The following is a 16042-nucleotide window of genomic DNA, read 5'->3' on the forward strand; positions in this document are numbered from 1 at the left end:
ATTTTGTAAGTTATGTATTTCTTTTGTGTGGCCCGGTACCAAAATTACCCCAAACCGGTGGTGGTCCACGGCCCGGAGGGTTGGGGTGAGGTGAGGAGGCCTGGGTGTGTTCCATTCATTCATTCATTCATTCATTCATTCATTTTCTCCCGCTTATCCGCAATTCGGGTCGCGGGGGCAGCAGTCTAAGCAGGCCCCCGCCTTCGACTGCTGCTCAATCCTCACAGCACCGTCCCTTACGGTCCCTCCTGCAGGTGGTGAGCCCACGGGAAGGCGGCCCCACGTCACTCCGATGTCACGGACCTTGATATTTCCCTCGTAAGGGACCCCCGGAGCATAGAGGGTTAAGGGCCTTGCTCAAGGGCCCAAGAGTGGCAGCCTGGCGATACTGGGGCTTGAACCCCAGACCTTCCGATCGGCAATTTAACCGCTGGAGCCACCACTCCCCCCGGGTGTGTTCCAATTCATGCCAAAAGTGTGGAGCTCTATAGCAGGAGATCTTCCACTCCATCCCATCCCAACCATATCCTCATGGAACTGGAAATTGTTTCGTTTCGGACTAATAGAGAACTGGTAGAAATGTTTTTTTTCTGGTAAGATGTTATACTTCTTATCATAAGGTTGTGAGTTTATAAATGTAGTGCAACTGAAGAAAATATATTGCGTCCAAAGTCGTATACAATTGTGGCTAAAACTTTATGCTAACATTTTAGGAAAGAACCCACATATGGCTGGAAAATGCAACTGTTCCAGTACCTTTTTCTGCAAAGTACAATCCTAATCCTATTTTGCCTCAGTTACTTCATATATCGGTGCTGCATCGCGCATTCAGAGCGAATAACTCTGACGTAGATTAGCAAAGAATGATCCGAACTAGCTAAATAAAATTACCCACCGACATCAGCTCTTATGCACCAAAACAAACGGGTACGCGTTAAGGAAGGACTTTGTGGGCACCAATATTTTCAAGCAACCGTAAAGGCGAGATTTCGAGGCTATCTTAGGAAGCGGCGAAGTCATGCTTGGCCTGCCGGATTCTAATTAGCACGCTCGAGACGAGGAGGTGTTTTCCTGAAAAGGACGTCGCTCTCATCGTTCTCGTATGTTATAAATTTTCGGCTACGGTGAACGTGCTAGCTGGAAGGGTCACGGTTCTGAGGTCCCTGCCACACAAAAGAACAGATTTGTCGGAGGCCGCAGAGGACGTACCAATCCGAAGTTTTGGAATTACGATATCGAAGTTGCGAGGCAGGAGCATGTCGGAGGAAACGCTTCAGTGTTTAAGAAGAATGAACTGGTTTTTGAAAGCAGGAACATGTTTCTGAGCACAAAGAGGAAAAAAAAATTGAGAGAAAACCTCTTATTTATTCAATGTCTCGATTGGTTTAACCGCAACAGAATGCAGTCATAAAAATCACCATTCCAAATTTAATTAGTGGCTTAAATTGGACTTTCTAATCCAACATCCAATCTTAGGAAAAGGAAATCTCATTGGTCGTCGTGTCCAAACGATACATAATACGACACAAACTAGGGCAACATATTTAGAGATTGCAGACAATCTTGTAGAACATGATGTGGGGAAGGCGTAGTGTGGGGCAGGGGGCGATGTTGTTCAGATTGATACTGCAATGATTGCATAAAGATATTGCTCATTGCATATCATTGTGGGAAGAGGACGTTCGTGCGACTCCCATTTCCTGTCCCTCTCTTGTTGCTTTTGTAAAGCACCCGGGGGTCCATGTGAACTTCTCAGAGCGAAGCCAGAATGTTGATTGATTGCGGTTGTTCAGATATGACATCCGGGTTCTTCAAGAGTCCAACAAACCCTGATACCATGTTGGGTAACATGAATCGGCGGTGGACGAAGTACACAAACCATGTACTTGAGTTAAAGTAGAGATTCGCTCGATAAAATATGACTCCAGTAAAAGTGGTCTTTGAAATAAAATAAAAATATTTCCCTTCAAATGAACTTATTTTATTATGTCTTTGATCTCCCTATAATCATTTTTATTACAAGACTCTTTTACTTAATCAACTCAGTTTATGTGAAAAGACTCGAATGTGACTCTCAGCACACTGGTCTATTAATAGAAATGATATTGATGACTCAAACACTGATCGATTTCTATTACAATTATCATGAGCACAAAACCTTTTCAACTGCTTCAAACGATTTGTGCAAATAAACCCACAGGTGTTGTGGTGAGTTCGAGTTTCGTCCATCGTTAATTCCTCTCTAAATGTTGTTCTTGCTGTTGAACTGGCGCTGAACCGTATGTTGGTGATGAGTGGATACACCAAGCGCCAATTAAAACACGCTCCACACTGATTGGTGGATTGCTGCATGTTTAACCGTTGAAGTTTTTATCCTCATAAATAAAAAGGAACGACTGATTTTGCAAAATGTTAAATAGTTAAAATTGAGTGAAGTTACAGTAAAAGTCTCACCAAAAAAGCTACTTAAGTGCATTAACAAATGACATTTACTTCCTTACTGTCCACTGCTGGCATGAATTTATATGAGATAACGCTGTACGTGTTCTAACCAACAGCATCCTTGTATCTCCTTCATTACAATTAATTGAAAGAAAAACATGGAACCGGTAAGTGAACGAGTGAATGAGTTGTAGCTAGAAATGGATAAATAATTCAAAATGGTGTTACCTAATTGATATTAACTTGGAACAGGTCACAAAATTGGTAAATTGGTAAAGTGGTATAAAAAAAAAAAAAAAAGGTGTCTACAAACTCAGATTCATGATACCAGACTGTCGTTGGGGGGGATGGTACCTAGTTGGTATCTAGGTGGTTATGGCTTTGGGTTACTGATCAGAAAATTGCAGGTTCATGAACCAGAATGGCCAAGCTGCCACTTTCGGGGTCTTTGAGCAAGGCCCTTCAGTTGTTTGTGCTCCAGGGGGCGCTGTATCATGGCTAACATAACTGGGAGATGTGAAGAAAGAGTTTTAATGTGCTCTGAGGTACAAGTAAAAAACACCTTTACCCTTACATATTTTCTATAACAGTAAGGAGCATTTATACGTAACCAGAACGAATTCTGGAATTCAGCACAATGTGGTTCGTCGTTGAATAAAATTTTTTTGCGCCAACACACACACTTTCTCTCGGGGAAAGCTTGCTCAGGTGAGCATCGTTGCGCAATTTGCTCGACTGGTTTTGTTGTGTTCGGATGCACAAACGGAAAGATGCTTGATAATGGGCACCCAGGCTGGAGATGTTTAAATATTCATTGACCGTTCCAGCAAGAACAATAGGCCATACATCACCCTGACTGTAATCCGCAACATTTTCCTGTAAACTACCTTCGTGAGGCGAGAACAATATCAATAACCTGTTTTGCATTTATTTATATATTTGCTTTCCAGTCCCTCCGCAGCCCGGTGGAATCGTTTACGGCACGGAGACAAATGCTCCTGTGTCTCCTCGCCTTGGCCTGCTCTCTATCAAACACCCACCTGCTTCGGGAAAGCGGCTGAGAGAAATGAAATTGGAGTTACGGAGCGCATTCAAACGGCGAAGCAAACACCAATATTTGTTCGCTTGTATTCGGTTTGATGGCGCAATCGGGTGTCCGCTCGCATGCTGATCAGCAATACGGCTCTGGATCCAATTTTACAAGGCCATGGCTTTCAAGAAACAGACACACATATAAATATATATATATATATATCTATCCCTCATCTACTTTGCCCAAACTCACCGCTTATTATTAAGCCCTGCCATGCCATGTCTAAGCCTCCAGCTAGATTCCAGCTCAACTCTGACTCACTGCAGCAGGCAGACGATGACAGAAACCACACTGGCTTCAGCGTCCGATCCAAACTAAATATTAATTTGCACAATTTGATGTCAGAATTACAGACGAAGGGCCTTGCTGTTTCAAGGGTTCTTGCAGGTGGATAGAAAACCCTGCCTGTGTTGAAGTGCAGTAATTGTCGGAGCAGGATTTATAGATTATATATATATATATATATATATTAGCTATATGAGGCAGGACACAAGGATCTTTCAGGGTCTTATGGGACTTGTCAAAGCTAGAAACAAGCACCTGTAGTGCCAAGCTTAAGGCTAAAGGTTATGGTTAAATGATCAGAAATTCAAACAGGTTTCATCATCATGATTAGATTCAAAGCATCTGATTGTTTTCTATACATTTTGTAGCCCTAGGTTCCAGGATTTGAATGTTTGCACACTGTCTCACCATTTCATAATACATGTGAGAAGAGCTCTTTGAATATTGTAGCGCGATGAGGTTGAGCGAAATGGACCGAAAAACGATCCACGGATCCTGTCATTAAACGTTATTAAAAAAGTTTTATTTCTGGCAGTTAAGTGATGAATAAAAGAGATACTCTTGCATGTTTCATGATGGGCTGTGGGCCAGAGGTCTGCAGGTTGGTTGTGTGGAAGTGGATATATCTTGTTCCTTATTATTGAGGAAAACGTCCGAGGCAGATTCATACTCCGAGTGGTATTTAAGGACTCCCAGGTGCCCTTGTGGTACATTCAGGGGACTATAAGGAAAATATATGAAGGTTACTAGCAAATCCCATAAAGATCGAATTATATATCAAGGTTGAACCTCATCAGGAATGAGGTTCTAATACAACTCGCTAATGAAACAAAGCGAATATAATTATAGCAAATCTGGATCAAATATATGAAAGAAATGTTTTTAAAAACCAAACAGCCTTAATAAATGGCTAATTGTTCTGAAGATTAAATCTCCGCTGGGTTATAATGGTTTCCTTGGAGGTTTTTTCCCCTATTGAATGCCGGCTTGGTGAGAAAACATTAGAAATCCTGTAGCACTTTGTAATTTTGAGAATTCATTAAATATTCAATGTAGAATACATCAGTATCGGTTAGAAAATGCCAAGTTCATTGAGATATTGCTCTTTTGGTGACTTTCAGTGGTATTCAGTTGGAAGTAGAAGCTCAGTTGTTAAGATGTTGGACTTGATTGAAAGCTTCCACTTTTGGGCCTTAAACAAGGCCTTTAAAACCTCACCCGCTCAGGATAAGTCCATCTACTAAATGCTTTTAAGGTTAAACGCAGGAGTTTTTAGTTTAATTGTCAGTAATTGCTTAAAAATGCTGAAAATAACCATCACAATTGTTCTCAACCAATTCGCTGACAACATCCATGATTCCGAATCAAGTTTGTCATCAAATAATTATAGTAAAGACTTCACACACTCGCAGCATCCGTTTGGTTCGATTGAGCGTAAAATAGGAACTTTCCTTAGAATGCTAGATGCAGCAGAACCTGATTTGGGGAAGTGGTAGCTCAGTGGATAAGTTGTTGGGCTTCAGCTTAAAAGTTAATCGGTCTGAATCCCAGCATCACAATGTTTCAACTTTGGAGCCTTTGAACAAGGCCTTGAAATCATACCTGCTCAGAATAAGGGCCAAATGCTATAAATGTTAAATGCTTGATTTTCTAGTTTTCTTGACACTAATTGCTTGAAAATCCTGAAAAATTCATGGGTTCATATCCCAGCAAAACCAAGCTGCCTGTGGTCCCTTGAGCAAGGCCCTTAACCCTCAATTGGTCAGATGTATAACTAAGTTAACTTAGTTAACGGCTCTGGATGAATCTGTCTGGTAGCCTTCAGGGGTAGAGAATGGTAGCTTAATGGTTAAGGTATTAGACTCTCGATAGGAAGTCCAAAGTTCAAGCTGAGCCCTTGAGCAAGTTTCCATAGCAGTTATTTTTACGGGGTTGGGTTGCTAGCCTTTTTCTTCTTTTACAGCTGGGCTTAGGACCGTCCATGGTGGAGTACTTTATTTCCATTCCCACAACTGAGCACCCATTGGGGGTTCAAGGGCTTTGCTCAAGGCCCCAAGAGTCTACCACCTCCTCGTTCTTGCAAATATCTCAGAGAAAAACAAGTCACCGATATCTTTGTAATTTTTTTCCTCATACCGTTAAACACCCCAAACCCCCATACCCCCTTATACCACAACCCACTCAGTCAAGTATCCATCTAGGCTTCATATTTCAGCAGTCAATGTTTACAGGCGCTGTCTGAAATACAGAGGGGATTGTGGGTGTGAAATCCGGTGCCGTGTGTTCTCAGGCTCCAGAGGTGGAGAATAATTATCCCTCAGCACACAGCTCCATTCTCTTCCTCTACCGAGATGCTCACGCTGATATGGATCTGTTGTAGTTATCGGCTATAGTGGGCTTCTGGAAATATAAAATTCCCATGTTGGTAGCTCTTTGACTTGCTGGCTTCCTTCGCTACTATCGTCTTGCTTTATATTTAGGATATTTCCGTTCATAGTTCTCCACCTCGGCATGTCTCATAGTAAACTGTTAAGGTTCGACAGACAGCTATAAAGTGGATCTGAATTTTCTGTATCACCTGAGCATCATTTTCACCCCCGGTCTTAAAGGAGGTTGTCGGAAGTATGCGGTAAGGACGAGGAAGCTCTGAATGCAGCTAATGACACCGTAATGGGGTTAAATTTCAGCGCCCCAGCCTATTCCTGCCGGCACTTAATGAAGCGTGAGGCCTCCGCAAGCCAAGCGATTAGCATGTTAAATATGCCTCGGCGTCTGAGGCGGGAGACGGGGTGAAATCGAGACAAAGACGGACGGGGAAAAAAATATGCACGAGAAGTTGCCGTCAAGCTAAGAGTCAATCGCTCCGACTGTCTTTCCTTTGACCTCTAGTGTGGTCGCTCCTGTAATGAGCCTTATATTACCTCCGTTGCACAGAGGTGGAGGAAAGGAATCCGATTAAAACCCTAGCAAAAGAAATAAAGACTACGGTGTAAATCGCAACTCTCTGAATTCACCTGTCCACACTGGTTTTTTAGCCTACTCTGAATGGACCATCAATATAATAATCAATAACTCACTATGATGTTTTTATCATTATTTACAATGCAACAAAAGGAAACCAATTCATCTCTTGCCAACCTATAAAACTCTTGCTTCCTGAGATTTCCCAAGGTTCTTCGATGTATGCCGTAGCTACAGACCAGGCAAAGTAAGCAATTAGTTGAAGCTGCAGGCATCAAGATAATACCTTAAAATTGATCATTAGCCCACAGAATAGAACCTTTAAAAAAAAACACCCTCATGGGCAAATTACAGCAACAATTCAGGGAGCCTTCTGCTAAATTGGTTCCATCAGTCTGTTCAAATATAATGACAAGGTGTCAGTAATGATGAGGGCTCGAGTATCAGGAGGACAGAAAACAATCAAATAAGAAGCGAACGACATTGTCAAGAAATTTCAGCATTTCAGCTACCGGGTTTCCGCACCATGTTTGTGTCGCATTTATTGATTATTTGCCTTTCATGCCCTTATTGCATACACTGTCTACATTTGATTGGTGTTTTTTTGCACCAGGCCTTTGGTTTGGTGTGTCATGTTCATGTTTTTGAGCTTATTAAGGGCACCACAGAACATGTGCATGCTCGGCATATAGTCGGCTCCGGTTGGGACCTCGGCTAGTTTTTAAATCTGAATGTATGCTAGCATATAATTTTTCTGTGTGGGAACCAAATATTGCTAAAGACTAAAATGAGGAATAAAATGTCCTTCACCTGGACTTGCGTGTATCCCTCATTAGATGATAGCAAGCAGGACTTTTCTATGTGGTCAACAGAAGGATTAATTAATTACTGTAATTGCTTCTTGTGTAGGACCCTCCCTAAAGGTCAGAAAATTTAAAAAACCCTTATGCCAGAGGAGTGGAAACCAGAACATATCAGAATGAATGCATTTATATAAAACTGTGATTCACAGCCATACCACTGTCAAAGCTTCTGTCATCGAAATGGATTAGCCAAACTAGCCATAGGGTTGGATAGCAACAACTGTCTCAAATAATCAGTCAGACAAGCATGATGCATTTTATTCGCATAGAGCTTCAAGAATCTTTTGATGCTATAGTTCATAAAAGTATGCAATATGGGCTGTTATCCTACACCACAAGAAGAGTCCACCAAATCCGACCTGTCTGTCTAAGTTCAAACAATTCCAGTAAAAAAAAATTTCTGCCGACCCTTATTAAGAGCACCACAGGACAAGGTATAGTGTATGCTCAGCATACAGTCGGCTCCGGTTAGGGCCTTGATGCTGGCCTACATAGGCTTTTCCTGTCATGGCACTTTGTTTTCTGTCGGCGGGATACGCTCTTATAACTTCAGACATGTTGTTGAACTGTGTAGCCTGCATTCCATGTTGAGGTGTTGTTCAATCCTGTCGTGCGGCAAAGGAAAGGAGTTACAGTGTATAAGGAGAAAGCTTACGCCAGAGGAAGGACTGTCAGATTCGCTTATGTCTACGCTGAATTGTTAATACCTGGCTGGTCTTGTTTGGTTGTGCGTTTGACTTATTCAGGAGTTTTGTTTACAGTTATTTATTTCTTTTTACTTCTCCTTACAAGCGGAAAGCTTTTCAGATTGAGAGGTCACTCATGAAAAAATGTACATGGCTAATCAAAGGCAGTTTTAATGCTGGCTTGTGGTTGGCTATTATTAGCATGCTGTGAACCATGGGGGGCTGGAGCTGAGCTCATATTATTGCTGAATAATTACTTTATCGATAATGTACTCATTGTAAAAAAAAAAAAAAGAAAAGAAAATACTACTAAAGCCTATCAGACCAGATATTTAATTTTACAAATTTGTCTGAAATTATATATGCTATTCACTATATACTATAATATAGTTGTAGTGGTAGCTCAGTGGTTAAGTTATAAAGAGGACAAAAAAACAATAAGATAAGAAGCAAATGACAATGTCAAGAGATTTCAGCATTTCAGCTCGAAATGCTACTGCATGCTTCCGGGTTTCTGCACCATGTTTGTGTATCATTGTGTAGTTTTGTCGTCCTGGCTTCTCTCCTGTCTTGTTATTGATTGTTTGCCTTCCATGTCCTTATCACATACACTGTGTGCCATTGATGGGTCTTTGTCTGCACCAAGCCTTCCTTTTGGTGTTTCATTTTCATGTTTTTTAGGTCGTCTGTGTAATTGGCTCTGAGCTATCGATTGAAGGGGAGAGGGTTTAAGCCCCCAGGATTACCAAGCTTCCACTCTTGGGGTCCTTGAGAAAGGCCCTTAATCCTCTGTGCTCCAGGGGTGCTGTATTATGGCTGACCCTGTGCTCTGACCCCACATTTGCAAGTATATTCTATTTTATTATAAATTCTTCACAGTTCTACATGTCTAAGAGGAACAGGAAAATCCTTCTGATTCCCTACCGAGACCTACCAAAGAACCCTTTAGTGTTTTGAGGGTTCTGTTTGCTGTGCTGCTCTGGGGTTGATTAATTTACCCTGTCAAAGGAGCCAATTCCAGCCATTAAATCATTTGATTGTGTCAAGTGAACCAATCAAGGAACCTTGAAATGTTTGAGGCCTACCATAGAACTCTTTGGGGTGCTAGTTACAACCAGATTATATTTAACATGTGTAGGAGTGGCACTGTAGATCAGTGGTTAATCTGTCAGGCTATTAGGAGCTACTAGCTCCTAAACTCTGGAATAGTCTTCCTGACAGTGTTCGGGGCTCAGACACACTCACCCAGTTTAAGTGCAGATTAAAAACATATCTTTTTAGCAAAGCCTACACATAACACACATTACACACATCACATCATAACCTTGTGCTCCAGAACATCTGATCACATGCACATTATCAACTTGTGCTGTTAATATCATGAACAGCAGCTACGCTAATTAATCTCCACTGCTTCTCTTTCTCTCCCCATCCCGAGACACCCTGAGGTTTGGCCAGCTCCAGTCACCTCCCACCTCGTGATGATTACGGACCTTTGAAGAAGTAGATGCCGAACTCGCAAACATCCCGAACCATCTAGAGACGTACCAGTGCCATTTGGATCCCGCTACATGTGTGGAGTTTGACATTGGACCTCCTGGAGTGTTTAAAGGCTCTGGCATGGAGAAGCTGATGCTGGATCTGTGATTATCACAAATGCTGAGCTTCTAAAACTAGGAGCTACAAACCATATAGACTGTATAAGACTGCAGAAAGAACATCACTTATAATCTTATACTCCAGTAATCATGTTAGTTCTCACTCTCCAGTGTTCTGTATTGTTGAAGGATTTATGATCAAACTCTTGATGTCACCCAAATGAGGATGGGTTCCTCTTTTGAGTCTGGTTCCTCTCAAGGTTTCTTCCTCATAACATCTAAGGGAGTTTTTCCTTGCCACAGTTGCCACGGCTTGCTCATCAGGGACAAATTCACACCATTCACCTTAACTGTTGATTTGTGTAAAGCTGCTTTGAGACAATGTCTGTTGTGAAAAGCGCTATACTAATAAACTTGACTTGATTGACTTGACTATTAATCAGAAGGTTGTGAGTTCAAATTGCAGCATTGCCAATCTGCCACAGCTGGACCTTTTAAACAAAGCCCTTTTTCTCGAAAACACTTGACTGCTCAGTCACTCTGGATAAGTGGGTGTGTTTAATGCTGTTAAAGTAAATGCAAGCCCTAAATGCTAAATTCACTGCAAACTGAAATGATGGACTTTTACAAATAAAATATATCAAGTTTTTAAGTACTTGAGTTCTTTCATTTGGTTCTCCCGCAGAAGGTAGGATCCTACACAGTCGATCCTTTTGACAGCTCCCAGCTTCTACTCCGAAAATTTTTATCATCATTTGTAATTTTTATTTCTCTTTACCAATTTTATCAAGTGACAATTTATCATCGGCACATGAACCCTCTACTCCTCCCTCTGCTCCAGCAGATCATTCAGCATGATGAATCCTCGGCTGTCCATAACAAAACTGGCCAGTGCTTTAATGGACTTCATCTGCTCTCAGCCCCTCTGCTAGTGCTAAATCAGTAGCCGCTGGCTGCTAGCCGTCCTTGTGTTTGCTTAATAAGTCTGGCGCTATCGGCATCTATATGGTCCTGTCGATGGAAACCTTTACAGCTCACCGCCCCACTCATTCATCTTCACCTCCACATGTAGAAATCCTTATAGCCAAACTCCCATAAACAGAATAGATCCATAAGGAAGCCTGGCTGGCTGAAAGTACCTCGGATTCGGATTGCTCATCAAAGGCCATTTCATAGTTGGACAAACAAACAGTCCTCGGGCCAAACAGATTGCAAATGACGGAAGGGGGTAGAACCAAGTCGCTTGGCTGTGCAAAAAGATCCAGTCAATCTCATAGTATAGTAAGACAGCTGACAAAGAAACCACAGTGTCCCTGGTCCCTAGGTAATCAACAACACATTTAAAAGATTGGCTAGCATATTATTCTTTCGTCTGAAAATCAAATTGGCTCCATATTGTTTAAGATGATGCCTTAGATGGGAATAACGAAATAAAGCATTTGTTAACCTGATTTGTCTATGGGATGTTCTATGGCATATTGTCATAATAATACATATGGCCTCCTTCTCCCTTTTCTAGAACCCAGGTTCACATACAGTATACTGCTCTAATGATCACATCAGTGGAAGGCAAATGTTTTAGTGCCACAACCATCACTCGGTAAAATGCCATCCTCATGTATGCCTTCCCATATCAAAAACCTTTCCTCCAATTATTTTATTTTATTTTATTTTATTTTATTGCCTTACTGACTGTTGCATAAAGTGAAAATCATTTTCAAATAATGATACCATACTGGGTCAAAGTCTCATGCCGAAAGCCAGACGTTAAATAAGTGACTAGGGAATGGGTCAAAGCGTTGCATAAGATTTTCTACTCGGGGAAAGAAAAACAATCCTTGATTAAATGATCTTGCATCATGCTTCTATGGTATATGGCTTAAAAATAATAATGACAATATATAAATGGCAAATTGCTGAGTCAGGCTCTTCACCATGCTGTTAACTTTGGATGCACCTAAAGTTTAAAATGGTTCTAAATATTTAAAAAAGTAAATTCTTGTTTATGTGACCTGCAGAAGTTTTTTAAGAAACTTGCAACCCACTGCAATTCCACTTAAAATCTTTTAGGGTTGCTCCTAGGGGGTGCAAAAGTCCTTTCTAGTTGTATACTTTCAATCCTCAGGACATCCTTGAATGGTTAGTTGTTCCTTATTAAAAGCCTTGAATCTACTTATGACCGGGAAACCTGATTATACTGGTCACCCCAGAGGGCCAAACTAGGAAAAACCCTTTGACAGCAGTTATGGTTCGAGCCTTTTTTTTTTTTTTTAAACCTACAGGATACTTTTAGGAGTTGTGTTCAATGTTTGATAGTAATCCATTTCTAAAATGTTCGCAAAAACCCAGTTTCGGAAAAAAAACACTACTTCAAATCTAGCAGGGTCCCTCAATTTCAGGCTGCAATCTGGGCTTATTTTGATGCCCTAGTTTCTACACTCCTCCATTGTTATGGAAGCCTGGCACGATGTCAGACAAGCACTTTCTTACTTATCATGCAAAGTCTGGTTGCTGGTGTTTTTTTGACAAGCAGGGGAGAGATGGGAGTGGTCAAGGCTTTGGATTACTTATTGGAAGGTCAAGCCCCGGAATCGCCAAGCTGCCACTCATGGGGGGCCCTTGAGCAAGCCCTTAAGAATGAAGCTACGCTTTGTCTTTCACCTTTCCTTTACCTTTTCCTTGCAAAGGAGCAGTAAACCTGCTATATTCCTGACACTTTATGATCGCTTATTTGTCCCTTATTCCACCCCAGTCTGAGTTCTGGCTCCCCTCATGGGTTGACACGATTGCCTCTCATGTATATAACCGCTGTGTTTGAACTCAACTGTGCTACAAATCCAAAACGAAGGGTGACAAATGTATTTACACAGATCTAGAGAAAGAGAGTGCAGTTCGTATAAAAAAAAAAAAAAAAGAGTGACATGCCAAAGCTTGTACTTTGAATCCCAGAAGGGAGACAACACTACCGATCCCTGTGCACTGTGCATCAATGTTGGCTAATTTCCATCAAAATGCATGTTTAAAAACAAGGAAATCGTAGCCTCACACTGACACAGATCATCGTGGCAACCACGGTGTCTCCCTAAGAGCTTTCAGAGGATTATATTCCAAGCTGGCCTTTCCTGTACACGAGGTCTGCCTGCTGCTGACAGGCTAAATTGTCATAATTAACTTGTCCTGCAGCGAGCCACTGGTCTGAGGCATGTACACCGGTTGGACAAGGTCCCCGTCTATATATAATCCCTCCCTGCTTCATATATTCTTCCTCATCCTACTTCATTCGCTACATCGCTCCACCTACATGTTATACATGCTTGCCACACAGCGTTAGATGATAAATAATTATCACATTACTAGTCTTTAAGCGTAATTGCCTCTTTGAATGCTTTTACTGAAACACATCCTGCAGCTGATTAAGGGGGAAAAAAGAGACATAGAAAAAAGTGTTCTTACTCAGTAATTCGTCTGATAAACATTCACTTTAGAGGCTATCGAAACCCACGAAGGCTCGCATCATTTAGATTTTCTTTTGTTTTTTTTTTCTTACCCACACAACCAACAGATGTGGTGTTGAACAGCAGTTCCAATTACTGAAAAAAAGCATGATGGGAGTGAGAATGAGAGGAGATAATTACAAAGAGGAAGCCGGGTGGAAAATGGCAAGGCGAGGCGAGACGTGGTGAGGCGAGGCGCTTCCGAGAAAACGCAAGGAAAACGATAGAGCTCGAATGGGAAAAGCCTGGCATCCATGAGAAAGACAAAAGTCCCCACAGAGGCTCTCGTGGGACTAAAAACAGCTACAGTGTATTAAAATCAGCTCAAGTGCGGTCCAGATTAATGAGGAATTTAGCCTAGTGTTCATCCGGTTAATAAATATGATGGATCTCCCTAATACAAAAAAGTCGCAAAGGACACGTTTTGTCTCCACTTCCATGTTTTCTTTTTTTGATTCTTTTTCATCTAGGATTCTTTTGGAAGTGCGGTGCTCATTTATCTGTATAGCGAAATGAGCCTCGAAGCGGCGAGATCAACGATGATAAATTGCGCAGCGGAGAAATGCAAAGAGCCCGACGGGTTTTATCCGTACGGCAGTTTGAGGCGCATCGTGGCGAGGAGGGAAATGCGCAATAAACAAATTGCCAGGATGTTCTCGGAAATATTTGAGAAGACTCGGCTTCCCGCAGGCCCTCGAGTCGCGGAGCAGAAGGGAAGCCGCAATAGTCTTGCTCACGCCTGCTGGATTCTGAATTGGTCTGAAGCTCTGACCTGATAGTAGTGCAGCTTTTAACGGCCCCAAATTGGGGGTTCAAGCTGTTGCACTATAAAACCACCAATGTTGGACACTTGAGCATGGGCCTTAACCCTCTTTGTTCCATGGAGGCTGCATTATGTTCGACCCGGTATTCCTACCCGAATTATTTTATTCCCAACCTGGGAAAAGGGTATCACTGTACTCTACTGTACATTTCGCAAAAACAAAGGCTTCTTTTTCCGGACCATTATTTGATTAGCGATACTTCCAGACAAACCTGCTTGAGGAAATGCGTTGCATAGTCGTCACTAATCCGTCCATAATATCATTTTTGGTGGTTTCCCAAAAGTTGCTTTTTTACACTTGCGTAAAACGTAAGACACTTCGACCCATGTGATTTCCGCCTTTCCTACAATTTCTTGGAGCGTCAATTGCCGTGAGTTTCCCTTTTATGTGTCCATCATGAAACAGTTAACAATCTCAATAATGATGGAACTATGTTGATGGTGTTGAGGATGAGGATGGGTTGCCTTTTTTTATTCTGGTTCTTCCTCATGGGTTTTTCCTTGCCCCTGGTTTACTCATTAGTGGTAAACACAGAGGGACTAATTTATGCTGAAACTTCAAGTCACAATTTAATAACTGCTTTGAGACAATGTTCTTTATTAGATTATTGAAGGATACATTCATGGAAGGAGTCTCCAATCAGAGGTAGAGCTGTACCTTTGCTCCTAATTCTTGCTAACATAATAAAGTAGGATTTATTCTGTCAAAAAACAGGCTGATGAGGAATTTACAGCGTTGCTTGCTGCTATAACGGGAACTGGCATGCTTCAGGGTCATACCCACACGCAGGTACACCAGATACAGATACGGTACAGCATGTTATTGGTGAAAAAGTATAAAATATTGTTGGAAATTTGCTGTGGTGTAGTATACAAAGAAAAAAGTTTCTGGATGTCTTGTATTTTTTTTTTTTAGGAAAGTCATCAAATATAAACAGAAAACTTTATGGATGGAGTGATGTGTTGCTGATCGGTGTTACATCCGAAAGCCAGACAGAGACAGCTCGTTTTTCCACTTCTATACGCTGCTGAGACAGAGGAGTATTCGATGGCCTTAATTACTGGATTAAATATCCTTCTATTTGGGTTCTGCCACCTGAGTTTGCAAGTGAGCTGAATGCTGAGGTGCCAGGACCGACTGTGTAGCCTTAGAACGCGATACGGACAACAGTGTTTTTTTTTTCAAGATCGGATATAACCACCATTTTTTTGTCTTGATTTACAGTAAGGATGCAAGATATTTGCTTCTGGTACCAAAAATGATTTATTTCTGGCTTGTGGAAATTCATGACCCTCAGGGATGTGAGCTAATAGATAGCAAGAAGGTGGAACCTGAACCTACCTATAAGGAAATTGACGACGATGATGATTTCTTTTTTACATACTCATTTTTCCAATATAAAGAAATAGACCATAAAGCAAAAGTAGTGGGACACGTGACTTTCCCAGCCATATGTGGTTCTTTCTCAAAATTTTCCCACCAACATGAAAGCCCACAATTGTAGAACATCTTTGGAGGCGGTAGCATGAAATTTTCCCCTCAGGAGAACTAAGAGACCCAAACCGGTTCCAGAAGTAAAGTCAATGACGATATGGTTTTGAAGATCAAGAGCTTTGACCTCAACCGTATTAAAGACCTTTGGGATGAACGTGAACGCTGACTACACCCCAGGCCTCCTCATCTCATCTACATCATTACCTGACTTTACTAACTGGCTAAATGAATCTCAGCCAAATTTCCACAAGCACTTTTTGAAATCTAGTGGAACATCTTCCCAGAAGAGTGAAGCCTATTAT

At 41.5% G+C, this 16042-nt stretch overlaps 1 protein-coding gene across 31 annotated transcripts in view; it reads right to left on the minus strand.

Moving 5' to 3' along the window:
* The window catches only part of LOC310721075 (neurexin-1a-like), a 331556-nt gene that overhangs the window by 133151 nt on the left and 182363 nt on the right, over window positions 1-16042 (minus strand). The window lies entirely within an intron of this gene.

Source organism: Silurus aristotelis (genome assembly GCF_946808225.1).
Source record: "Silurus aristotelis genome assembly, chromosome: 27".
In the NCBI taxonomy this organism is placed as follows: Eukaryota; Metazoa; Chordata; class Actinopteri; order Siluriformes; family Siluridae; genus Silurus; species Silurus aristotelis.